Source organism: Taeniopygia guttata, chromosome 2 (assembly GCF_048771995.1).
Source record: "Taeniopygia guttata chromosome 2, bTaeGut7.mat, whole genome shotgun sequence".
NCBI classification, from domain to species: Eukaryota; Metazoa; Chordata; class Aves; order Passeriformes; family Estrildidae; genus Taeniopygia; species Taeniopygia guttata.
Genome location: NC_133026.1, coordinates 114,855,999 through 114,882,947, shown reverse-complemented (window position 1 = coordinate 114,882,947; position 26,949 = coordinate 114,855,999). Strand labels below are relative to the sequence as shown.

Sequence of the window (26,949 nt, the reverse complement as noted above, 5' to 3'; positions counted from 1 at the left end):
CCAGGTAGAACACATAATGTTAGTTTTTATGGAATGAGAATAAAAGCATGCACTAGTTCAGTTAGTTCTACATATTAACAGTCATGAAAATGGGGTTTGTGGCCTCAGGCGCTGAATTCAATCACTTCATCTTTCCATACAGCAACCCTATTTTTGCTTCCCTCTGGGCACACACTCACAGGGCAATCATGCTGAATTCTCAATTCAAGTATGAATGGTTAGCTAAGCTTTTCTCTCAACAAACCATGTTATAGAAAATGTAGGGAAAATCAGGCAGTGACAGAAAGCACAAAAGCTAGATTTTGTTAATATAATAGCTCTAGGGTTTGAAATAAGAAAATCAAAAAGAGCTGATCAAGCCTAATCCATGATACAGAAGGCATGCTTGATGCCATCTTCTAACAGATGTTACACACCATGTGTGAAGTGAGGAATGGTTCCACCTCTATAACTTAAAGTCAGGGGTCCAATAACGAGGTTGAAAATGCAATTAGATTTTTTTCTTATAAGTTTTAGAAGATAGATGACAGATATGCTAGAACCGATGAACTGGGGAAGGTAATTCCAATTCAGGAATTCACTTATTGAAATATAAGTGAAACATTTCCACTGATGATACTGTCCTGGGCTGGCAAAGATTTCAGTTTCTTTTTTCAGAGTCTGATTTGCTTTTTGTATGACTAAAAGGACATATATCTTATCACAAAGATTTATCATTAGATGATAAACAATACTGTCATGTTGGGTATCAAAGAGGTAGGAAGGGAAAGTAAGATTTGAGGCCCTAAAGACTCCAGGAAGGACCTGAAAAAAAAAAAATACTCATTGACCTTTGGCAGTGTGCCAGATTCACTTCAGCAGTAACATAATTATTTTGAATATGTGAGAACAAAACGCAACCTTAATAACACATTTTTATGTGCTATAAAAATATTACAAACTTTCTACACATACTATTTCTTAACTTCAGTGGGGTTTTTTTGTGTTGCAGAATTATTGTGTCCATTTTACTGATTGAGAAATCAAGGTCTAGAGAGACAGTTTGATGCTTTTCAGACATGCAGAGCTTCTCCACCCAAGTGAATTGTTGTCTGTTCTCTTCCCCTAGGTCAAGTGTTCAGCTCATTAAAATGTTCCACCATCACAATTCACTGACCTTATGTGCAATTTTTGAAGAGGCTAATAACTTATTTAACACTAGCATTGATCTGCCAGGTATGATCTCTTTGAGTTAGAAGATCTATAAATATGTCTTAATTGTTCAAAGGGCTTAATTAGCTAGTGCATTACTGCAGTTTTATATTGATGTAATATTATTTGATTTAAATGAGATTACTACAAATCACACAGTGATTTAGTATTTACTAGCCAGTCTTTCAAGAACCTCAGAATCATCAGACTCTCTTTCCAAAGGTGCTGCTGCCAATGGGCTGCATGAATGTCATCTAGGGCTCATGGCTAGTCAGCACTTCTGTATCTTGGCATGCTGTTGTGAAAACTGCATGTACACAGGTCTAGATCAACATACAGGTACAAAAATAACAAGGTGCAAAAATAAATCCACACAAGGAACTTGATACTGGTACACACACATACATCTCCGGAAATCTAACCTCCTAAGATAGTCTCTCCTTCTAAAATCTTTAGGAAAATGTAAATTATGGAGGTCACTATTCTTTTCCTGCTGCCTCCTGTGTGAATAGTCAGAAAAACAGTATCCAACTTACCTTTGACAAAACTAAAAATATGTGATTGTATTCATAATTCTCATAGTTTAATTAATTTTCATGGGAATATTTGCTACTTAAATATTATGGAAGCTGTTCGTAGTTTAATGACTGTTTGCTCCTGCTCACAAAATTTCAAGGTTAGTGAAAGGTCAAGCTGCACTTTACTGAAGAAGCCAGCTATAAATTTTACTAATGTATTTCATCATGTGATGTTTTTCTGTACTTATTGGTGATTGTTCTGGAGTAGAAAAAGGTTAGCTGAGCATATATGATATGTTGATTTCTCCTGAATTTGAATTTACTCTTTTCTTAGATAAAATAAATGTATTGTTACTTCTTTACATCTCTTTCCTATTGTTATATTTGAACTAAGTTCTTGCTTATGTGTAATGAAATTGATTTAGCCTGATGGCAATTAATAAAATAGATTTCCTTCTGGGAACTTTGGTTGCTTCTGGTAGTTTCTATATTTATCTGTGGTGAGCAGGTTTTGTTACTTCTTTGCTAACCAATAGGTTTTTGATTTTTAATTTTTTCATGAAAACCTGATTCTTGATTAAAAAGAATTCATCTTTAGTCCTATCTGCCTTCTGAGTAGGGGGCAGCTGAGTGGGAGACACTTGTTTACTTGGTAAGGGTGGGATACAGCAAACTGAGGCTTTGGGAGCTTGTGTGGAGGGCATCAGAAATGGCTTCAAGAAGTGTGGGAGCAGCAATGGTGGTTATGGGCCAAAGTGCTCAGTCCCTCAGTGCTTGAATAATAAAATCAGCCCTGGAAAACCAGAAACCCTTTTCCAGGCTTAACTCTAGAGGGAGGCTGCTGCTTCACAGATCTTAGGCAGCATCAATCTCAAGTATCTTTAGAGCTTTGTTATGAAAACTGAAAAATAAAAACCCATGACTCCCCCTTTCTACTTCATTGAATGGAAGATATCCAAGGAGAAAACAAAAAAAAAAAACAAAAAAGAAAAAAAAAGAAAAGAAAAAACCAGCCCCTAAATTGATCAAAGGATGAGAAGGCAATGATTATTAATTTGTTAACTCTATTTTCAAATCCAGAGATATGTTTGTCTGAATTGTTACTCTTTCATATGGATGTGACAAGCCAAAAGATATATTGCAAAGTACAATATGTTGCCATCCTGTATCTTGCAAAACTAATTCCAAATTAAAGTCTACTCATGCCATCACCTGGACATGATTAAGAGACAACAGAGAGAGGTAGCCAAGATGAGAAATGTCCCTGAGGCAGATGCTCTCTTAGTGATGGAGCATGGACAGACTGATTTTTCTGCTAGATTCTTCATGTGCACTAGATTTCAGGGAGTTAAATCCTGAAGAGAAGCAGGAAACATTAATTTGCTAAATGTCCCTTTGGTTTGTCTGGTTTTCATCTCTGATTGTTGTTTAATGGTTCAGGACCAAGTTAATTATTTTAGAATAATGGTGACTTTATATGCATGGTAAAATACTTTAAAATCTTCTGCAGACTATTTTGGATACTAATGGTCATGCATTTTCCCACTAGGAATGTTGATTCAACTGACCATTGTGATTATAAAGAGTCAAAATTTTTGATCGAATCAATAATACAGAGGTTGAACTATTTCTCAATACTATTCACTAAATAATCAATGTCACATTATGACCTGTCAATTGTACATGAATTATGGAGAATTAAAATACGCCTTGATAGGGTATGCTATAAACACCAACACAAGCTGCAATGTAGCAAGAACATATCCACAGCACAAGAAATGAGTCAAGTGTGAATAGAAATGTCTGAAGTTTTAAATTAGATTTCTGTTTTTTAAATAGTTACCTGGAATGCTGCCATCATTTTCACCAAAGGGTTTGCAGGATCTTTGCCTTTATAATTTGTATTAGATGTTCCAGCTCTAGGAAGAAAATGGTGACTAAACTTGTTTAGGAGGAAGAAAGATGTGTGTAAAGTTTAAAATAGTGGCAGTGTCTTCCATGAAGACACATGCTAGAAGCAGCCAGGTATGGGACCAGATCAGAGATTCCCATAGAAGAGATGCTGGAATAGCAGCATATGCCTACATGCTCACTGCCACAGCTCTGTGCAGCAGGTGCCTATTTATGTAATAGTAGTTCTGACCCAAATGTTCACTGAAAGAGCTCTTTGAATTTTTCCCCCAGCCACATGCACTGTACGCTCATGATCAAATGGTGTGGAGTTGGCCTTGCGCCCGTGAGAGCCTGTGAACCAGTGGAGTCAGGTTGTGGAAAGGTCCCCTTAGAACATTTCACTCACAAGTGCTTGCACTGCCTCAAGCAGAAAATCACTACCCTAACTACTGGCTTTTTGTCATCATTCCTAAGCAAACCCTGAGAGACCATTTTAGGTTTGTGTTTAAGGTAAAAAAGGTGTTAGCCTTGATGTGAAATGTTGAGCTGTATTCTCTAAAACACAGCAATCTTCATGCACTGCAAAAAAAGACTCTTAGGTTCAAAAAATCAAATGGATTACAATTAAATATTGTAATCTAAATAATTTCTTCTGGAAATCACTATACATAAGCCCAAAAGGACTTGAAGTATTTCTTATAACCAGGTTGTAACCCATGATAGTTTTTCTCATATTAATAGCATCTCATCTCTGAAAGAATATTCACCATCATTAATGGGCTGGGTTCCAGGCTTCTGCCATCATTGCATTTCTGATTATTGAGGACTCATAAAGATACATGTGCTGTGAATAATGAACCTAACTAATCTTCAGCCAAACTTACGAAGATCGGAAGTAGCAGATTTGGGTAGTCTGCAGAAATCTCTGTTATCTGAGATTTGAATATATTATTCAATTTTTAAATGTCCTTTAATTTAAGTGATAATTGAAACCACCGCACAGTTAAAAAAAAACAATTATAAATATGTATGTTACGAAGTTTATAATTTTAATTAATTATTTGGTAAGACTTCAAGTGTGGGTTTTCACACAATACAAGACCTTTTGTATCAACTAGAAGTGGAAAAGATCACAAGTTGTATTTCTTTGTGCCTCACAATAACATTAGCTAAATAAATAGGTTTTTGCACTGAGATTTTGTTTAACCAATTCCATGGATTATTCAGTTGTGAAATTTAGATTAGGCTTCAAAGCAAACTTTAACTCATCTCCAGGCAGAGTAATTTCCTCTAGTGCTCTAGGCTAGTCAGTTAGAAGCATCCAATAACTATGGCATTTCTTATCCATGTAAACATAGCCTATTTAATAGAAAACAAGAAAAGCTGATGGGCATTGACTGTTCATCTTACCTATTAACTGCGAAACACAAGCCTTTAGTGGCTTTTAAAACAAGGCTGGTAAGCTTTTCCAAGTCTAAACGAAATATTTATTTTCTTCAGTATATCCATTTTAAAGGATTAATGATGATTTAGTAAATTAATTGCATGTGTCATTCACTGAAGATGTATTACATATAACTATATTAAAAAAATAGTTTTTCAGAGTAAGGTAAGTTACAGATCTAAGTTAGCTGACTGCAAAGCTTTCAATTAGTTCCCTTGTGTCTATGGCATAGTATTTAATTACAAGATCACCTGTGACATTTCTCACAGAATAGATGATGACTAAGGAGCTATTCAACTCTCTTTTCCTTTTTTTCAATGTATGGCTCTGTTGCCATTCTCCAGCAGTGTCCCAGGGTCTTAGACACCAGAGAAAGCCTTGACAGCAATGAAAAACAATGTCTTTTCCCCAGTCACAGCTTCAGGGATGAAACAGGAGTTTTGACTATAGATTAAGAATAACACATAAGGGGCTGATACCTGTCATGAAGAATAGCAACCAGAATTCATGGAAGTTGGCAAGTAAAAAAGCAACAATGTCTCATGACTGTATGCAATGATTTAATAACAAACAGGACTATGAGTCCTTACTGCAGTCTGTTCTCTGTTCTCGGTATTTTGGTGCAGAACCAGTAGGGCCTGCAGAGAGGTTGTGGTTTTCTGACTTCCGAGCAGGAAGCCAGGTCATGGCTGAGATAATTAAGAGAAGCCTTTGAATGAGGCAGTAGACCAAGCTAAAGGACAGGGGTCTTTACCTTACTTGTTATGAATATCTTTACTGGTAGAGGAAAAGACTGAACCCCAGATTTTGCACCAGAACATTTGCTGGTTGATGTTTAAATAGGATCCAGAGTATAAAACATCTTTGAAAGCCAGTTGGAAATTGCATCTGCCACCATCTACTTGGGGAATCTTTGTGTGCCTTTAAGGCTATCTCTACTCAAGTGGAATGAAAAGTGTGCAGGTCAAAATTTTCACCAAATGAAAGACCTTAGCTGAGTTAATCGGAAATCTGTTTCCTGGAGGACAAGTATGTTTTCTTCTGATATATCTTTATTACAAAAGAACTAGGAGTAATGCCAATATCATAAAGACTAGGAAGCTATAATTAGAATGAATTAGTGTCAGAGATGCATCTGCATATTAAAAAGACAAGTAAAAGTATTTTTGTGTCCCAAATGCAACACAAGTGGGCTTGTGGGTGCTATTGGTCATCATAGCAGCAACATCTTATTGGATGAAAAGACATATAAGTAATGTATTTCTCAATCAAAAAGCAGGAAGATTGCATATCTTTGAAGTTTTGGGGAAAGAAAGTAGAAATGGGAAAAGTAACCAGGCAATCACTAAAACATACAGACAGAATCAAGAAGGAAGTTGGGCCACTGCTGCCGAATATTACCAGCAATTCAGCCACTTGGGTTTTTTAAATGACACATGAGCATTGTGAGCCATGGAAAAAGCAATTTGCAAGCATTGCATGAGGAAGATCACGTCTGATACCTCCCAGCCCCAGATCTGGGGTGCACACAGAGATGCACAGGTTGTACGTTGTGTGCATGCAGATTGGCCAAGACATGTTCAAGTACTCCACAGATGGAAGTAGGCTCAGGTCAGATGAAATGTCCAGAAGACTTGAACCTAGTCCAGAGACCAAAGTATTGAAATAAGCCAGTTAAAAAGTAAAATTATTGAAAAAAGGAATGAATCAAAAATTATTTAGAATTTATATGTAGAATCCAAATTCAAGGAAGAACAACAACAAAAATTTAGACAAATGTCTTGGTTTATATTTCCAAGCTCTTAAACTTTTCTGGGATTCTGGGATGGCAGAGCCCCTCACGCATTTTTACTGTTGTATTTGCACCAAATCTTCCCTACCCTTCCTTCTCTACATTCTGGCTCCCCACTAACAAAAACTACCAAAAGTGGTTTATTTCCTATGTGAACCAACTTATTCTCTTTTATTTATGACAATCTTTTGTAGATTTTTGAGGACAGGGCCATGTTTGGGCCCATCTATGTTTGTCATTTGTCTTAAAGCTTCAACATTTCAGCCCCTAAGTTCACCTAATAATATCAAACTTAGCATGATAAAATCCAGTTGATCCCATCTGCCTTTGTTCTCTACTATCACCATCACTATTTTTGTCTCCATGGCTGCCTGAGAAAAGGAAATGTTTAGGCCCTATATTTGATCTTTTACTTCAGTCTTATGTCACTCTTGAGAAAAAAAATTTTATTAGTATAATGCACTCTGTCCTGAACTAACTTGCAAGTGTAAGAGCTTTTGATGATGAATTTGCACAGTGATGGTAAGGAGATGCAGCTGTGGCTGTCAATGTATGAAAAAATAACAGATATCTGTATAAATTATTTTTTAAAATCCCACACAATCTAGCTATGTGCAAAGATATGAGAACACACTCCAAAACTGACTTTGTTTGTCTTCAGGTGAAAAATTTCCTGACTCAGCTCAAACATTTACAAATTGCTCTGGAGAAGTAAAATTTTGATACAGACCATAAATATATAGTCTTGAAAACCCCAAAATGTTTTCACAAACAACTGAAAAGCTGGCTGACAGTCTAAGAAGGACTGAAATAAACTGCTAATTAATGTGTAAATTAAATAAACTCTGATATCTCTGCCATCTATAGTGTTAATCTGAAGCTATTTAATTTTTTTTTTGGTTGATAATTACTCAGAATACCCTCACTGAACTGTTGCATCTAATTTCCACTTCACATATCAAGTTTTGTAGACTTTCCACTTCTGCATCATCAGTCTTTCTTGAATCATTCAGTTCCTTCAGTTAATGGCTACCAGCATGCTGTACATGCAAGAATACTGTGTTATAGCTTCATTTACTTCCTTCCATGTCCTAGTCATTTTTAATTTTAGATATTTCTAAATTATTTTCTAAATTTGTGTTGATGCCTGGTAAACAAGCTGTGAAGGATCAGCCACCATTAACACAATCTGTCTATCCTGCACCAGAGAGCCCTTGCAGGGAATTTCCAGTGTGACACTGCAGGGTGTCTTGGCTTTTCGGAATGCTACAAAGCAAACTGTAAACAGTTTTCACTATGCCAGCACAAGCAACAGCTTTGGTACCATTTTCGACTGAATCTGCTTCACAAAGATTCAGTGAATGACAGTTGTTTAGGAATAGTAGGCGCTGTTTACCATTTTGCTCTCACACATGTAGTTTCCCTGAAAAATTTTATGATTAATACAAATTAGTTGTATTAATCATATTATTCTGGTTTTCAGCCTTATGATAAGAATAATTCAAAAATAATCAACCTGTCTTTCCATTCCAACTTCAGTAGTTCTGAGAATGGTCCTCAGTGCATACCTTTTCTAGTCAATAGATTCATCATGACCCTCAAAGGCAACAAGCCTGTCTGATCTGCTTTCAAGTAAATATGGCATAACATATTTCTGGTGAATTCTGTCTTGGAACACTTTCTGTTCAGGAGCTGACACTGATGACTCAACCTCACAGTCGCTTCTTGGCTTCACAGATAATCATCTTAACCCTCTTCAAGAATTTTATGAACATCAGCATATCTGGTTTTGTATTGTTCTCCATCACTGTACATGGTACATCTCCATTGCATGATTATCATGGATCAGGTGTCATTTTCTGAAGACATACTTTTTTTCTCCAGTTTTTTTCCTCAGCCAAAGGTCTAGTTGGAACTCCCTAAATAAAATTGCCACAGTCATCAGAGAGTCATATAACCCAAGGAAGAGCACTAGTTTCTTCACATACATTTCATATGGGATAACATGGGAATGTGACCATCCTATTTCTTCATCATCACCTTAAGAGGATGATTCAATAACTGAAATCTGTTTTTTTTTTTTTTACTTGCCACATTTAAATACATAATGTACATACATTAGCTGAAGGACCCAGAACTGCTTACCATCTTGTGCATCTCTACATATTTGAGCTTCAGCTTCACTCCAGCTCCATTTTGTGGTGGAGTCCCATACATCACCCTTTCCCTGAGCTCTGATTGTCTGGATAGGGAAGATTGGTATTCAGACAGTAGAAGTGTTTTGATACAATCCAATAAAATTCTCAGTTTAGATGATCATACAAGTCCAGCTCCTGAATGATCAAGATGTACATATCAAGCCACCCATTATCTGTACAGTTTAAACAGAGGCCATCTGCCTTTTTCTTTTGTAGTTCTGAAATATGTCCCAATTCAGATATTAAAACTGTAGTGGCAAGAGTGCAACATAACTCCTCTTGCCTTTAACAATATTTAAGTATTTCCTCCTGACTTACAAAAACAAGTTCAAAACTTAACAAATGACCCTAGAATTCATGCTGCCTTTTTTTTTTCCACTACTCTGTCTAATATATTTGTCACCAAAAATCATTGTCACTTACAGGTTGTAGAAACCTTTACTTGATTTGGAGAAGTATACGAATGGCAAAGTTGAGCTGGGACCATTTTACCATCAATCCTCTGTTCTAATTATGACATTATGAAGTATGAAAAGCTTTAGAAAACAAGCAGAATGCATTTTAGGAAGAGTGAACTTCTTTCCTTCCACTATGTCTGTATTTGGCTAACAATAATTTTAACTACAGAACAGTGAACACAAAACTTGTGCTCATATTTTATTGTTTGCATTGTAATTGCATAGGTTTTATGGTACTATTATTCAACACATTCAACTAATAGAAGCTTCAGATGCATAACCTACCTGTAATTTTACTTTAAATTAAATGTAGTAACTCAAATGCTTTTTCTAGATTCTCATTTTTCATTAAATACATACAATTCTTTAAAAATTAATAATGTAAGCATTTTGCAACTATTTGAGAATTTGGGTTATGTTGTTAAAATACTATGCAAATAATTAATATGATCAGACCAATATATAACTTTAGTGTTATAGGCACTTTTAAAATTTTGAGATTGCAATTCTACTACCAGAAATCTATAATCAATTGTCTTCAAATGGTTCTGGGTGACTGATCCTTATATAATGAATTACTCAGGAAATTGCTTGTTCTCGGAATACATTATAATACATAAAATAAATTTTTTCCTGAAAATTTCATTACTAAATTTTCTCCTGGAATGTGAAAGCTAGGTTGTGTTTGCAATACTGTATGTGCTGTCTACAATGCAGGGAGAGGGCTCAATAGCTCAGTTATATGTGAAATATCTTCCTGAAAGATATGAAAATATGTATAATTCGTCTCACTGATATAGGAGCTACCCCTTCACTCTTGAGCAGAGCTGCACCTAGTGATAATGGGACCATTGTTATCAGGTGAAGATTTACCCCGAGGGCAATGTGCTGCCTTTGCTTTTCAGGAACCATTTATTGATTTCAGAGGAAATTTTCTGAAATATCTGAGAGTCTTATACAGTTTTTTCTTTAAAGTACAATTGACAACTTGGTAGTATTGAGCAACCTGGTTGTCCTGTGAAAAAAATAAGTACAGTTTTGGCTATTAGCTTTCATATGAAATTATACATTATGCTATTTAAAATACTCTTACATTTTGCTCATACAAACAGACAGAAAGCACCCATGGGATGATCCTGCTTTTTAAATACTTACCTAAATAGCTACACATGCCGCTGTTGTTGCATGTACTTTGATGACCTGCTTATCTTGATTGAGTAAGACTAAGGAGAAGGAAAGACAAAAAGAGAGGGGGGGGAAAAAAAGAAGAGTGGGAGGAGCTGTGGGTGGGAAGATGAAGGAAGTGTTCCGGGCTAGCCAGGTAACACCCACTGCTTTCTGAGTGAGCCAAGAGCTCCCTGAAGAGCCACGTGAAACTGGAAAATCTTTTGATAAAATGCAGCCACACCACTGTGATAACATGCAGTATCATGCAACCAAGGACAAGCAGATCAGAACTCCTGTGAGAGGTCTGCCAGCCAATTGCCCCAAATTTCCAGTTATTAGTGAATATTGGATAGCTTAGGCTTTGAGGACAGATCTTAAGCTCCGTCCTTTAAAGAAAGTAGATTTCAGAGAGAGTTAACACTCAGATGCAGTAATAATTGATGTTTTGGCTCACCCTTGAAAATCTTTGCTGTAACATGTCTGTCTCTTTTACTTCTGTAAAACAAAACCAGCATTTATTTGATCAGGTTATTCTGAAGATTGCCTAATGCCTCGAAGGTTCTAAAAATCTCATAAACAAGAAGCAACCCTGCATGACAAGTGATAGGCAGTGCACCCACCTTTTATACCTGTAACTTATTGTTTACAAGTCTGATGATCATAGGGTTTTCTGAAATGCTTTCTGCTGTGGATTAACCCTGTAGGCAGCCAAACACCACACAGCTTTTATCGCTCTCCCTCTGCAGTGGAATGTAAGAGAATAGGAAGGGCAAAAGTGAGAAAACCATGGGTTGTGTTAAGATGCTTTAATACTCAAAAAAGACAAAACAAAACAGAAAGAAATGAGGGGCACAAAAGTCTGTTGCTCACTACTGGTAGATGAGCATCCATCCTGAGCAACAGCAATCTGGCAAAACTCCTCCTCATGACAGAAGCTAAAATTAAGTAAATTATCTCTACTCAGCCAAAGCTAGTACATTTATCCAAAAAGAATTAAATCCCACATAATTGTACGGCTATCTGAGTACAAATCCATACAGTATTTGCAAATAAACATCATGAATTCTCTACTAACATTGGTGCAGTGAGCATTAACTCATGCAAATTCTAAGAAGTACAAAATAATGTCTAGTGGAAGGAATTCTTTACCTTATTTGTACTCACTGATGGGTTCAAAAATATCCTGAAGGAGATGGTGAAGCTTAATGACGATTACACCTTACACTTGCAAAGGAATATAGGCCTAAGAAGTGAGACAAAAGTAAGTACTAGAAGATGCTTTAACAGCAATAGTGTTTCCTTACTCGTACCACTGGCAAAAAGCTGTCCTTAAAAATGTCAAGAACTTATGTTGGGTTTAACAGTACCAGAATCTTGGTCATTGGGTTATGTTTCTAGAAGAAAGAAATAGTATTCAAAGATAGGAGATGAAAATGATTACAGACTACACACAGGTTCTAAGTGACTGAAAAAATCAGGATGATTTGATCTGCTTAATTTTAAAAAATCAAATAAAACCAGTAAAAAACTTCCCAAATAAACAAATCAGATGAAATATATTTGATTCAGCTAAAGCAACAAGTGTTGTTCAGAAGGTCAATAAGAAGCTTCTATTCATCCTCTAACAATACAAGAACAAAAAAGTTCTGATGAACTAGAAAAGCAATACAATTTTGCACCATTTGCAATTAACCTGTGAAATTGCCTGTCATGAAATATCAGTGCACGTGAGAGTTTAAGAGCTTTTGAAAAAGAGATGACATTTCATCTGAGTAATGAGAACATCCACAGTTACTTTGGCAAAAAAAAAAATTAATTTGAACAGGACACTAACTTTCTGCATATTAACCAATTTTCATCTAAGGAATTGAAATAATTTTTGTCTGAAAAGATCTTTTAAAGAGTCTCTCAGCATTTCACAGATAATTTTGTAGTGCCCACAGCTAGTCAGACACTGTGACTACAATTGTGCGGTGTTTCTTAGTGACTAGATGGTCCACTGGCAGTGTCTTGCACTCATTGTATCCAGAGACCAAAGATTTCCACACTGTGAAACATTTTTTTTTAAATTATTATTATTATTATTGTAAAGCACACAGATCCCTTCTGGAAGACTTTCCAGGCTCTAATTTGCTACTGGTTTTAACTTTCTAGTATTTTATGGATTCCAGAATTTAATTAGACTTGTATATGGTAGAATTAGTCTACCACTTACCATTAGTCTGAGAACTTTTCCAGAAGCTGGAAAGTTCTATTCCAGAGTCTTAATACATGCAAGATTTTGGTCTCAGTCTCGCTTCCTGCTTATTACAAGAAAAATAACATTTCATTTTTTCTTATCAGTACAATTCACTATTTTACCTATTGTGTCTCTTATATTCTTTGACGTGACTTTCTCCTGTAACTATTCTTACTCTAAACTTTTTGTTATTGAGCACAATGCTTTATTCAGTCCACTCTCTTTCCATGTTATTTCATTGTCTGGTTGTTTTGTGAGGAATGGTAAATGTGAAAAACTGTTCATTAAAATAATCTTTTCAGTTCCTACATGCTTCACTTCTACAGATACACACACACACACACACACATAAATACAGAGACATGCATTGTACTTGCACTTATCAAGCTAAAAAACCCCAAAACTTTCATAAATCTGCTCTATCCCTACATAGAAATGTTAAGGTGTCTTTTCTTAATGAAAACTAAGGGTAGGGAAGAGAAGTGAGAAAGGGAACAAAAAGGGACTTTTTACAAATTTCAATATTTTCCTATTGAGCAAAAAACAAAAAGGGTTTCAGACGGTGAAAGACTCGAACAAGCAGCCAAAATTACTGATGTCACACTGCTTTTCCTTGTTGAAACTAAAGTATCGATCTTTAACCTTTCATTTCACAAATAACTGACTTAACTGTAACCTTTTGAACTGTTCTGGAAATGGTTGTCTACCAATTTAATCCAGTAAAATAATTTGAATAGCTAACTAGCTAACAGAATGGAACCAAGCCCGTAAGTGGGGTTAGGATACTTGCCTGTTGCACAGAATGACTGGAAGCTTCTGATTATGATTCCATCTTTGCCTTTTTCTTTAGTTTATTGATTATTGTGTACTTGGGAAAAACATGCTGAGGTCTTTAAAGCACATGTGCTGAGGTGTTCCTCTGACTTACCCTTTTTAAAAGTCCATTTCTAATGACATTTTATGGAAAGCAAGCTCCTAAGGCTAAATTACTATCTCTGTTGCTGTTTCTTAACATCATATTCATTTTAAATCTAAATAAGCGTATCTGAGTATTTGATGAAATTATCATTGAAACGGCATGTTCCTTAAACCAAATAAATCTGCATTTGCAGATAAAAATATTCCATTGCAAAAACCCTAAATCACTTTTATTGTCAATACATCCTGTTTTCCTGTTTTATTTTAGAACACCTAAAAATCCAACACATTGCACTCTGTATTTTGCACACTCAAGAGCTATCCCCGTGTTCATGAGCCAATATTTTCATGTCTTTTTATCTGTAGTATAGGTATTTTAATAACTATAATATAGAATAACCTTCAAATATAGCATCCAGATTGAACATACTGGGTATAATACTGCAAGAAATGTCATTGCAGCAATGGTCCTAATACAATTCGGATGTAATGCATTGATTGAAAAAACTGAATATGTGTTCATGGAAGTGATTGTTGATGACTCGAACTCATATCATCACCAGGCAGATGCTGAGTTATGTGGAAGCTAGACAGTTGCATGAAGGTATGAGCTGTCTGTGGCACAGCACCTCGCTTATGTAGGTTTTTCTCAACATTCAGTTACACTGGACAGTAGGGGCGATACATTAGGATCGGGTGATGGCAGAAATGCCTCTTTCAGTAAGAGCTAGTTTCCTATTTTTCAATCTTTGGACTGTTATCTCACTTAACACAAAATTCCACTGATTTGCAGAAGTTAGGTGATACTTGACATGAATAAACTGGTAGGATTGTGTCTGCTATGAATTTTGAAAAAAAAATCCACAGTCATCCATTTACTTTGGAATAAATCTGAGTCCTTATGGTCATATGCAGAATTAATACATAATTGGTTAGAAGCATCCTTCTTTAGCTTATCATCAAGCCATCTATCATGTAAACTCAACTGGATATGGGGAGATGGACAGAGGTTCTCCCCATCCCTGCTGCTGCCTTTATGGAGAGTCCCTGTAGAACAAGATCCCTGGGGTGCTCCATTAGCTTAAAACATACTGCATAGCTCTTTTTTTTCCTGTTCCTGTTTTTCTTTTGTTTTCCAGCCAAAAATCTTCAGAAGCTTTTAAACAACAATGAGGCCAGAAGAGATTGTTGTCTAAATTTAAAGAGAATAAAAGTCAACAGAGAGCCTCCTGCACACATGATTTATTTCATTCTCTATTTCTTGCATTAAGCCAATTACTTAATGGATAGAAAGTTATTTTACAATCCTTCAGAGTGTGAGGCAGATTACAGAAAAATTTCCCTAAGCAATGGAAAACAATGTATAAATAATAAGAACCTAATCATTTCCTTTAATGAAAAACTGCTCACAAGGGAGAAAAGATACGCATGCATATGCACTAAAATTAAGTCATCCTACTTACATGCTCATGTCCCCATGAAGCATGCTCTTCAAGCACCATTCTGAAGCTCAAATGCTGCTATGCCTCGTGACCCAAGACATATGTAGGGAGAAGACAGTGCTGTACTCGTGTCAGCTCATTTTGGCAGCTCTCCTGACTACAGAAAACAGGAGGTAGCTTTATCATTCTATTTCTGTTTTGACAAATTCCACAGAAGCCAGATATTTCTTCCCTCACCAATCCCCGCCAAAAATACCCCCAAAAAACCAACCAACCAACCAAAAAAAAATAAACAAACCAAAAACACAAAAAGAAAAACACACTAAAAAAACCCTCCAAAAAAAAAAAAAACCAAACTAAAAAAACATACACCAAAAAAAAAAAAAAAAGAATACAAGGAAACACTAAGCAACAAATCAACCCAAACCCAAAGAAAGAAGATCCAAAACAGGAGTTTCCAAAGTATCAGGGAGCCTTATACTTTCATACTTAGGTACAGGTGTAGAGAAGACTACATGAGTTTAACGTCTTCTGATATTAACCCCATTAAGGCAGCTTACTGCTACTCAGCTGGGGTTTGAACAGTCCAATTTTAAAGTCTCTCCATATCAGATGGGGTAGATTTAAACATTCAGCAGCTTTTCCCTGTGCAGTATTAATACTCAGTTTCTGGCTGTAGAGAAGCAGGAACCAAGACACGACACAAACACTTTGTATGCTTACCCAATAGCACTACTAACTATCTACCTATCTTCCAGGTAATAAACACGGTAATAATTCCTACTATTGTGAAAAATCATTTAATGAAAAATATTCCAATACTAGCAATCAGAAGGGACAAAAAGCTTGGAAGGACCTGGTAGATGTTAGCTGGCGATATATATTTCTATCCAGAAAATCTGGATGCCAGTTTCAGAATCGTTTTGTAGTTTAAATTATTTCCTAAAACAGTATGAGAGGGCAAAAAGCTACCATTATGGAAAAACACTGATCTAAACCCTCACAAATACTCAGAAAGTAGTGCTTGACCTCCTCTCTTCCCTGTACAGTAAAATTATGTCTTTAATTTACATACAATTTATACTGAATTTCAGAATATTTCAGTCAGTTGGATTTCACCAACAGCTCTTATCATTCTGCTATATGCTTTCTTTGTGTCCAAGATTAGCAGCTATATTATTGGCAGATGTGCTTTTCCCTAACATCTTTTTGAGTTGCAGCTCCTTCCAGCCCAGAATGGGCAGGTACTTTCCAAAGTAATTTTATGCAGATCTATCAAACTCTGTCCACATTCTGGTCGATGAAGTGAATTCTTGACAGAAATGCCTTCTCAATAATGATATTTTGAACCATTCCAACTTATTTCTGGAGTTCCATCAGTGGATTCACCTTAACAGTATAAAAAGCATGACTAGTGAGCCATGGAGTGCAACTAGGACATTTTGGTTTTTACAGCTTTAAAAAAATTTCAGAATATATTGGTTTAAACAATTGATCATTTTAGTACAAAAAAATTGAAGATGGCAGGTGGGGGTCAAGGAGATGGAGGAGAAAAAACTGGCATCTGTAAGATGAAAGAAGGTGATGTTCTCCAAATGCATGTTGTCCACAAAGGAGTGAAGGTGTGTGGGAGCTGCGGTTCACACTTTAAAAATGTTAAGTATCCACTTGTCTTGAGTCCTTTCAAACAAATAAGGGAGCTCCCACTCACATCAGCAAGTTTTTACTACTATCTTCCTTTGGTATTTCTAAAATGTAAAATTATTTAGTGCTAAAGATCTAAAGGAAGTAATATTTGACTCAAAACCTATTTCAATAGGCTGTTTTGGGACTATTAAATGAGCATTTGGGCTGACAAAAATGAGTTTCTGTTTTGTACCATCATATCCAGTTATGCAGTGAAATTAATTCTGTGTTCAAAAAACCTATTGAACACGCCAGTCCACTAGTGTATTTATTTTGCACAGAATGTCTGGAGGTGATTTTCTATCAATCTATTTGTGCTGTATAAGTATTTTGCATTCACTACCACCCTCTTTTAAGAATGTGAATACATCACGCAATAATGGAGTTTTGCAAATCTCAGAAATTACTCTTTGTGGAAGATGGCAAAAAGACCCCCACCTAATTAACCCATGTGCTATTTTGTTCACTAAATTCTTCTTTAATGGTTAGTGTGCATTTATGAAAATGAGTTAAAACTGCCATAAGGTTTAGTAATTTTATTTGTACACCCTCTGTGAATTTATCATGTGATAAATAATACTTTTCCAATCTGAGCACAGCTGTAAAAATCCCCTCAGCTGTCACTGTTGCCCAAAACACTGTTTAGCCTATTTTCTCTACAGCTAAACTGGTTCCTGGTGTTATTCTCATGTCTGATTGTTTTTCTAGCAGGCATCCCACTTTTTGGATCATATTTCCTTTTTGCTCATTTGCTCATGTACTGTGTGTATAACATACTGTATTTGGCTAAGGAATTTTTTTTTTCTATTAGAAAAAGTACAATTTCTTGTATCATTCTCTTTCAAATATATTGATTATACAGTCATCTAAATCTATATTTGCAATATATACAATGAACATTTATGGAGCTTCTAAGAAAACTGGGTTTTTTTTGGTTTTTTTTTTTTTTTCTGATATTGCATCTACTTTACAGAATGGTATTAAGCTAAACAGAAACTCAAAGACAGTCCTAACATATTTCTAATTGTTATTTGATTCTCTTGAATCCTTCTCATATAAGATTAATTTAGAAGATTTCTTCACAGCCCTTTTCAGATAGCTCTAAAAGACAGTTAAGCAGCTGTTTTTACTAAAGAACAAAGGCAAATGCAATGTCACTCAGAAATTCAGGTGCACTGTGGAGGTTTTTTTTTTTTTTGCCTGGGTACTGCTTTGGCTATGAAAACTAGGGTGGAGAGACAGAGACAGGCAGAGAAGAAAGCCTTTTTCAAGGGTCATTTCTATTGGCATCAACACCTGCTCAGTGGATTCTGGTTCTCTCCCCACTTTCAGCTGTTTTTTCCTCCTCCCAGATGCCTCCTCTGTTGATTGAATCATAGAATTACTTGGGTTGGAAAAGACCTGTAAGATGATAGAGTCCAAGCATTAACCTAACACTCCCAGGTCCACCACTAAACCATGTGCCTAATTGCCACATCTAAGTGTCTTTTAAATACCTCTGGGGATAGTGATTCAACACTTTCCCTGTGAAACCTGTTACAGTGATTTAAAATCCTTTTGGGGAAGAAATTTTTGCTACTATGCAATCTAAGTCTCCCCTGGAGCAACTTGAAGCCTTTGTCTTTTGTCCTATTGCTTGTGCTTGGGAGAAGACACAGACCTCCATCTCAGGAGCTTCCACAGTGAACCAGACCAGAGAACTGGTGTCTGTTAAAATTAACAGGTTATTTTTGACCAATTTGACCATCTGATCATCTTGCCATGTGGCCTCCCAGCTATGCTCCCCTTAGAGAGGAGGCAAGAACAGAAGATGATGGGCAGGAGGACAAATGTAGACAGAAGGAGCTTAAGCTGATGTTGATGCTAAAGTCTGTGGAAGTTTGGCCAGCCCCAATGTAGATGGTATCATACCATCGAACTTCCAACAAAAATAAGGTATTGGCCAAAACGAAGCCTCAGTACAAAACCTGGAAAAGGAGCTTTCTTTGTCAAAAGAGTCATGTCTTCAGTCATTTTGCAAAGGAGCAGACCTGAATTGAAGATATTTCCCTCTGCTATTATTTTGTGGTGATTTTAATAAATGAAAACACAAATCAATGAAAATGGCTGGAAAGCAGTTGAAATAAGTACAAAAATTAGAAGCCTGAAAGATCACTTTGTCCATTTTTCTGTTTTTCTTCATAAAGTAGCATGAATCAAAAAATTAGGTCAGCAAATTATGCAGCTGAAAACAGTGCTCCTTGCCCATCTTGCTTAGTAGGCCTGGACACCATTACACTTGTTTATGAAAAATCTTCCAGTGGATTCATTTAATTATACAGCATATTGGGTAGTTCTTTTGGCCAATCTTTCAATATTATATTTTCCAGTAGCCCAACTGATATAATAGGTGACAACTGCTAGTGGCAAGAGTGTGCTTATGTCATAAAACTGAATGCTTTGCTAGGTAGTTTCTCCTTTGAGAGCGCTGCTTCCTTCAAAACCCAAGTGCTGTATTTCAGGCATTAGACACACAAAGACATTACTGCAGCTGACCATAGGGCTGTGCAGCAGCTGAGTGTTGTTAACTGTTGGATCACTTTTAACAAAAAAACAAATGCAAACTGATGTAACACATCTTTGCACTCCTTAATTGTCTGCAAAATATTGTTAAAATAATTTGTCATGCCCTACCAAGAACTGAAACCTGATTTCAATAGAATCTGAAACCTCTGCATTGATTTTTTTTCATTATGCTTGCCTAGTAACCCCTTCCTCTTCTGTCAAAATATTGCTTGAATCTTTTTATTTTACACAGCTGTTATATCTATTATGCATCTTAAACAGAGGAATGCTCTTGTTCTATAAAGAGTGAAGCACATACTTAACTTTAAGTTTGCAAGCTGGCCATAGAATTCCAAGTTCTTTCAGCTTAATAACTCACATAACTATCCCAAGGATTGGGTCCATAACCATGTAAAGATAACTATAAGATAAATATCAGAAACACAAATGAAAATACTTGAGCATATGCACAGCTTACTGTGGCATTACTAAGTCATTAGGGGTGATTGCTTGTGCCAGGAACTTAATATAAACATTTGATGATTTTGCATCTCCCTGATTGATCATACATTTGTTAGAGATGATGAGATGAATTTCATATTTCTGTACAGCCTGAAAAAAACTAATAAAATGGAATAGGGAGCTATGAAACAGAGAAGACCTTCTTCCAAATCCTGAAGGTCATTACTTCATGAATACAGAAATATACCATCTCTTGGTAAAAAGTACAAATATATTCTGTAGCATAATGCTCTGTATTTATATTTTAAACAATTTAATGAAATATTAAACAGATTCAGTTTGAGATTCTGTTATTAAGCTGTAGGAAAGGTCATGACAGTAGAAAGACTGCAATAGCTACTCTGAACAAAGTATCTTGTTATTCAATAATAACATGAAGTTTTAACCTAGAGCTGATATGCAGTAACTAAAAATCATAAAATCATAAAATCATAACTTTCTTCTTTTCTATTTTCTGTCAGCAATGTTTTTCTCAGTGAGGGAATGTGTATGTGGGGGTGTTGTTTCTTTAAAATATTATTTTCTCAAACTCATCTCTTTCTTATCTTTTCCTTTATTCTTCCTTTCTAGCCCCTGTTTTTTCCTCTGCATTCTCCCCTCCCCCCACTTCTCTTCAATTTGATCTCATCCATATGGTCTTAGACAAATTGGCTGCAAAAGATCTGGGTAAGGTGAGCAGATGTCCTGTGAAAAAAAGTCATCAGGGTGTCCATTTTTTCCCATTTCTTCATATTACACTACTCAGTTGCACAGTAGGGGAAAAATAATAGGCAATTTACATAAGAAATCCTTGGATAAACCTGTGTTGAAATACTGGAAAATAAACTTTTGCAAGAGTTTGTCAAAATTAAAAAAGAAAAAACAAAAAACATTGTTCATTCTTTGCAGTTATGCCAGCAGGTTGTCTAAAACATCTGCTCTGGTAATATGTCACAAGAAATAGCCTGTGCAGGTTAGGCCAGTACATAATAGAGGTAAATGTATTTTTAAATGCCAGGTTTTAAAAGAAGACAGATCCGCTTGGTATCTCATTATAAGGGAAATGGCTTTTCATGTCACCCCATCAGTAGTTGTGCAGCTTTGGGGAAAGTTTCAAAGGTTACGATCCATGCCTTTTAACTCTTAACTAGCTTCCAATTTTTGCAGTGAACAAACTCTGGATGGTTTTATTTCTCAAGTAATAAAATTGACTCTTTGTTTTTCTTTAAAATTGAAAGGGAATTTCCATTATATCTGCATATGGAAAATATTCTTCCTATTTATGGGCAGGAAATATTCCCATTAAGGGAATATCTCATGGGGTTCCTACACCATGGATTTGCTTCTCTGCATGTTCATGTTCATATACATAGACAGCTCTCAAAAATCTTTTTGGGCTGATTCTGACTTAATGGCAGCATCTCACTGAAGTAAAATTACTGATTTCCCTAGAAGTGCCTAGTCACATCAGTGATGCATAAATTCAGCTTTCATAAAGCTCTGGCTTTCTCTGAAGGTTGCAGCATAGATCTGCCAGAAGTCAGTAATCCTTGCATTAACCAGAAAATTTTGGGCCTAAATTCAGGAAGTCATTTATACATGTTCTTAAATTAAGTGTGTTTGCACAATTTTGCACAAAGAGAAATAGTTAAGTGCATACTCATATGATTTATTAAATCATGGATTATCTAGCAGAGTACAAAGAACTTTTAGGTGATGCAAGGTTCCTGACTAAATTCAACATTTGCATATGTGATTTCTTTGGAATCTTATGATCTTGCAGTTCGGCAAGTATTTAGAGGTATGGGGAATCAGATTCATATCCTTATGTCTACAATACCAAAAGATGCAAATTTCCTTTTGCTTACACTGTTTGTAAACATATAATGAAAAATAAAATACAAATTACACAGACCCAAGTAAGAAGGTAATATCTTCATGTATAGACTATGGTTATCTCTGAAGTTAAAGTGTTGTTAAACAATTGCTCATGGGTAAACACACAGATTCTTACCAGTTTTGACTAAATTTTTAGTGAGAAGTCAAGTATATATTTCTCATTAAACACTTAGAGAAATCTTGCTCAAAGTAGAATTAACCTGCACAATTTTTAATTTACTACCAAAAAGTCCTTGATCTGCCCATTTTGGAAAATATTTTTAAAGATATCCCAGTGCACTCTTACTGAGTTTAGTGGGGGGGGTTCCAACTCTAGCTTTTCACAGGCAAAAAATCTTGTGCTGTAAAAGCTTTTTCTCTTGTAGCTATATACAAAATAATAAAACTCAAAATGTTTTTCAGAATAGAATGACTATTTCTTCCTTTCTTGATTGAAACTGAAGAGAAAAATCTGCTCTTTCATTTGTATAGGCTAACTCCTACATCTATTTTTTTTTAAATAAAGCACTGTTTCCTATGTTAAAAAAGTTGAACATATTTTAAAACCACAAATAAGAAGTGTGAGAAATACGGGAAATGAATCATGAAGTATAAAAATGTGTCAGAAAAATAGGACCTGATTATCTGGGGAGGCTTCTGCTTGCATTGATATTACATAATAGTACTCTGGTCTGAACTACTCTCAATTTCTTAACCAAATTACCCTTTAAATTACCAAGAAAGGGCCATATGCTTTCCTCATTTATGCTGCGCATATCTCAGATTTTCACTTAATTTAAACAAGAGAGACATGATAATTGTCTCTTTAGCTTAAAGGAAAACCACGTGCTCTTCTTTTAGTGCAATTTTCTCAAAGTTGCCATGGTGAGAAACACTATTTCACAGAGTCCTCCTGATCTCTGACTCAGTCCAGAAGTTGTTTTTTTTTTAACTTCTTTACACCATCATCTTTCTAGTTGAGGACTAGTCAAGAGTCTTTTTCAGTACTTCACAATGGCTACTTTATTTTTCTAAGGAGAGTTATGGTTGGATAAGTAGCATTTGAAAGAAGAAAAAAAACAAGTTTTAAAAATTAACTTTAATTTGTTCCTCAATTCAAATTCATTCATTTGAATGAATTTGAATTGAGGAACCACAAAGACCACAAAGATTAATAATGTGCCTAAAATTATGCCTAATATTTAGATAACTCACTAAATCTGGGTTAATTTCCTTAAAAATATTGCAACTGGACAGATGTCACAATGCACAATTTAAGACAGCTTATGTCCATATGTCTATAATTCGATCAAGTGAATTTTTTTTCTCGGTGTATTTTCACATGATTTGTGGTACTGAAACATTTAGTCCTCCACTGTTTCATAGGTTGCCAGGATTGTTTTTGTAGTGCTGCTGTTTTACGTGAGAGAACCAAAATGGTAAAACCTCTAACAGGAACTGAGGTTAGCCACTTGCATAAATAATATTAAACTGTTGGGCACTATTAGGTTTGTTATGCTCCATTTCTTGCCTCTGCAATGTAATTTCCTACTTTTATTTCCAAAACATTAATATATGTGGTGTAAAAGAAACATGAATAAGCTGAATTAGGATTTAGCTGCAATGGTTTATGGACAGCTAGAGACTTGTCACAAATAAGCAAACTGGATAAAACAATTAGTATGGGTGTAGAGAAACAATGTAGAGGGAAACAATAGCATCTACTTCTTGACTTCCAAAATTTCTCATATGACAATATATGAATCCTGTTAAATTCAACCAAAATGGTGACGTGGAGCACATGTGTTTCCATGCCTGTACCTCCCTTATGCTAGGTCAGAGAAAACAGAAGGCCATTAAATCATGAGGGTTTCTATCTGAGTGTGAATGTGGGATGGTCACGCTAGAGGGAAGATCAAATTCTCCAAATCTTTCTGTGGGGAGCTGACAACTCTCTTATCAGGAGATTAACGCATCCTAATTAATAAAGGTTTTATAAGACAGAGCAAGTCCTCACTTTCCCCTCTAGTATACAGATCTGTCATTCATCTATAGCACTATAACAGGAATCCCTTTTGCTCTAGAGTACCATGTGCCACCATGCTCTAGGGTCTGACATCCAGCTGGACCTGGATGTGCTTTGGTGCAATTGCTTCACTGTTCAGAATGTGCTCCCTGGTAGAAACCCACATTTCAAAGGATTGTTTCAATCCATTCTTTCCCTCCCGCTGCAGCCAAGCATGACAGCTCCTCCATGGGCTGAATTGACGTGCTCTTTGAGTTATGAAGGGATCCAACTCTTGCCTTCTCACATACTGGAAAGGAGAACATATCTCTCAGGGACAGACAGCAAGAAGAGAGGTACAGACAGATGATTTTTGAGCTCAACATCTAATTTAAATTTGAACACAAGCCAAGCAAAATGGAAACTGTAAGAGCAAGAGAAAGACTGAGAAGTAGAGGAGAAAAAAAGGCACTCGGGTTGGATTTGCAGCTTTTTTGGGTTTTTTTGCCTCAGTGTAACTTTTCAGTTAGCTGAAGTAGAAGGATATTTTTCAATGATATTTTTAAAGCTACAGTGCCCCTGAGTTTTAGTTATGATTGAGTAACAGAGTGTATGTATAGGATTGACAATAATCTTGATGTCATGAGTGATGTTTTTAGGTTTGTGTACTTTTTTTTGTGGGGGTATGGAATAGGTTTTAAACTCTGGACCATCAGCACTGTTCTATGGGCCTGAAGCAGCTGAGTCCCCTACTTTATAAACAGACTTCAGGAAGACAATTTGTGCTCATAAATGTGTGGCAGAGGTCAAAGAATGTCAGTGTTGCATCCTGTTGAGCAAAACCCTAGGTAAATCTTAAGAATACATAGAGCAATTTGTTGGCACCCAAACTCAATCCACGCAGGGAAGGAGATAAAGTACAGTACCATATCTGTGTGATGAGCAACTTAAGTTGTATTAAAGTTGTGGCTAGAAGGGTAAATCAGTAGTAGAAGTCTGAATTTAAAAAGAGCCAACAACAGGGTTTTATATCAAAATTTTCTCTGCCAATTTCACAAATTAAGGATAATTTCCTACTTTTCTGTCCATTCGCAGTATCCTTTGTTCCCACTATGAAAATCTGATGGCAAAGGCCCAGTTCAGTGTAACACCATAAAAATACCCTCAACAGTAATTTATATTTTTATAAAATTTTTATCTTGCTCTGGGTTTACTAAATTCAGTATTCTTGAGCAACACTTTGGCAGATAGCAGACATCTCCATGCCAATTCTAGAGAGACTATCAGACTGCCATTCTCATTTTCATCCTCAAGAGACCTTCAGCTTTCCTCTTTTACATGTGTGTTCAGTCCACATATGAGGATAACATTGTGGCACTGTTCGTATAGTGACGTGTGTGCTTATGTTGTTCATGTTGAATATGTCTGCCATAGTTACTCAACACAATGCAAAAAATACATTAATTCAGTTTTGAAATTTGAATGTCAATGGCTGGTGGGGAATAATGACAGTGGAAGGATTCAAAGAGTGTGAAAGGCACCATTTGGTGTAACCTATTAGTTTCAACAATCAGCAAGTTCATTCAGTGTAGATCTGTGGCACGGTTGCAACACCTGTGCAATTTACTTGGTCTGTTTTCAGTGCTTCTCACTTTCTATCATGATACAACAGCCTTCACCTTGTGTACAACAGGCCCTAACTTCCCTTTTGGCATGTGGTCAAAAGGAGATAAACTCCTTTCACTCTTTGTGACAATCAGTATTATGTCAGGTCAAATGAAATTCTGTGGCTATTCTGTATAGTACTCCTATGGTTGCTGTGTTTCCCCCTCGAATCCACGGGAACAAATCCCCTGTGGAGCCCGGCCAGCTGGGCAGTGGGGTGAGGCGGGCAGAGGGAAGGAACTTCTCCTTGAATCCCGGGGGGCTTGGAGAAGCTCCCACGTGAGTCCAAAGACGAGCTGGTCCCACAAGCAAAGGAAAGAGGCGCTTCCCCTCAGGATTAGTTCCAAAGTTTAATGAGGGCCTGGAGAGATCCCAAGCCACACCGGACCTCAAAGGGTATCCAGAGCAAGAGAGAGAGAGTCCCCGCCCAGCGCAGCCAGATATAGGAGGGTGGGGAAACCCGAGCAGCCAAAGGGGGAAGGACATGGGAGTGGCTCCCTGGGGCAAGGCCTCAGAGTGACCACTGAGGAGGGGGTGGGGGAGGAGTCCCAGTCGGGGTCCAGTTACCTGGTGACCCTGCCAGAAGGGTGGGGACAAAGGGGAGTGGTCACCAGGTGATGGACACATCACCTGGGGGGAGACAGGGGGATGGGTTGGGGTTTGATGGACATACAGGTACTGATGGGAAAGCTGGGATGAACCAGATACAAAGAGGGGATATGGAGGGACAAACCATGAGGGGATATACGGTGCGAACACAGCTCTACATATGGTAATTATTTTGTCTTCTGATTACCTCAAGTAAAGTGGGACATAGACAAACCACAGGAAGGTGGATCCTCAGCACATGCATGTCATACACACACACAGATGACAGGATTATCAAACTGATGGTAGAATTAATTTTGTTAACTTTATCTGTGGTGGAGGTGGAAAATATGCAGCTGCTGAATAAATAGAATGAAGAGATAATAGAATTACTCAGCCTCATTAAATGGCTACACATTGTGCTATTTAGTAATTCATTCAATAGCAAGGTGTCTTGAAGAGCAGGTACAATAGATTATTAACTGTAGGGGGACTGCACACATAAAGACATAACTGTTAAGGGGAATCAATGCATTCTGCTCAGCACCATATGCATAGAGACATAAAGCAGTTATTATTACAACATCATCTCAGCTTGTTTAACACAGCTATCACTGTCCTTTTACTCTGTCCTCTTTTCTCTGCTTTCCTCCTTTTTCTTTTTACAGAATCTAACTCTATAAAGGAACATAACAAAATCTTTCTAATTGAAATCTCACACCTCTCCACCCTCCTTAAGGAAGGAATGCATGCTATCAACAATACGCATTAATCAGTTACAAATGAAAGTAGTAATAATCTGCCATGCTCTTCTGCCTATTA

The 26,949-nt window shown here is 36.5% G+C and overlaps 1 long non-coding RNA gene across 6 annotated transcripts in view; it reads right to left on the bottom strand.

Moving 5' to 3' along the window:
• Nucleotides 1–4,325: 4,325 nt before the first annotated feature.
• LOC121469224 (uncharacterized) overlaps nucleotides 4,326–26,949 on the bottom strand; it is a 101,138-nt gene continuing 78,514 nt past the window's right edge. For 2 of the 6 annotated variants that reach the window (XR_012054151.1, XR_012054150.1), the window contains 3 exons: nucleotides 12,877–15,417; nucleotides 11,811–11,904; nucleotides 4,326–11,401 (listed from right to left, as the gene is read on the bottom strand). This is a non-coding gene — a long non-coding RNA (uncharacterized lncRNA). The remainder of the gene's footprint in view (nucleotides 11,402–11,810; nucleotides 11,905–12,876; nucleotides 15,418–26,949) is intronic. The other 4 variants (XR_012054155.1, XR_012054153.1, XR_012054152.1 and 1 more) reach the window with 4 other exon arrangements.